General features: G+C 48.4%; 1 non-coding gene across 1 annotated transcript; it reads right to left on the minus strand.

The window, feature by feature from the left end:
- Positions 1–256: 256 nt before the first annotated feature.
- LOC128054940 (U6 spliceosomal RNA) lies at positions 257–363 on the minus strand. The gene has a single exon (XR_008200081.1). It is a non-coding gene; the product is annotated as a U6 spliceosomal RNA (small nuclear RNA).
- Between the last annotated feature and the right edge of the window lie 727 nt (positions 364–1,090).

Raw genomic sequence — 1,090 nt, forward strand, 5'->3', positions numbered from 1 at the left:
GATTTCTTTGTGTGTGTGTGTGTGTGTATTTATTATAGATTTTTAGGTTGCAGTTACCATGAGGTTTTTTGTATAGCAGTCTCTCTGTCTCCCTCTCTATATATATACACACACATATATATGATTGTTTTTAAGTTGCTGAACTCCTAATTTCAAAAGCATTAAAAATACTCTGATTTGTACTCTTTTCCCCTCATGATAACTGCTTTTGATACCATATTTTAACATTTAATTGTTTTGTGTATCCTTTAACTGAAAACATACGGAGGACTTCACGAATTTGTATGTCATCCTTGCCCAGAGGCCATGCTAATCTTCTCTGTATCCTTCCAATTTTAGCATCCGTGCTGCCGAAGTAAGCACGAAGACAGGAACATTTCTGGAGAAATTTCCAAGACTGGGCATGGTAACCAGAGAGGCTTGCCCTGGGTGAGTGAACATAGAGGAAGGAAGATCTGCTGATGTGGGGGCTAGCACAAAAGGAACACAAAGGACACGTTTATTTGGTCTTCATTTCCCTTAGATAGACCCATAAAATATCTCAGTTCTCTGTGCAAGGCAGACTAAGCCAGGGGAGGACAAAGCAAAGCTCCACCGTCTGGGGACCAAATCTGGCAGGGTCAGAAACCGGCCAAGACACCACCCCAGGGGCCAGTGAGGCTGTTCCGGGCCCCTAGACTGAAAAGAGCTTCCCAGGGTGGAGGGGCCACGAATCACCCGGCTGCAGGTCTTCCTGTCTGCCCTCCTCCCAGCTCATTGATTGGGCTGAGTGCTCTGCCGTCTCTTCCTGCTGAGAAAACTGCCTAAGTGCGGCTCTCTGCTCTCCTGCTTTCCGACACGCACGCACAGACCCACTCCTAGCAGGAGATGAGCTCCAAGAGTCGCAGCAGTCATCTAATCAATTGATTGCCCCTTTCCGGTGGCCTTTCCTGAGAAGCTGCGCTTACTGGGACGGCAATGTGTGGAACTTATGTTTGAAGAACAGAAGTTGAAAGGAGAAAGCAGCACAGACTGAGGTGCCTTGTGAGAGCCAGGGTCTCACGGGCGGCCTGCACAACTTCCGCGGGCCTCCCTGCCCAGGAGGGCCCAC

This window comes from Budorcas taxicolor, chromosome 10 (genome assembly GCF_023091745.1).
Source record: "Budorcas taxicolor isolate Tak-1 chromosome 10, Takin1.1, whole genome shotgun sequence".
Classification (NCBI taxonomy): domain Eukaryota; kingdom Metazoa; phylum Chordata; class Mammalia; order Artiodactyla; family Bovidae; genus Budorcas; species Budorcas taxicolor.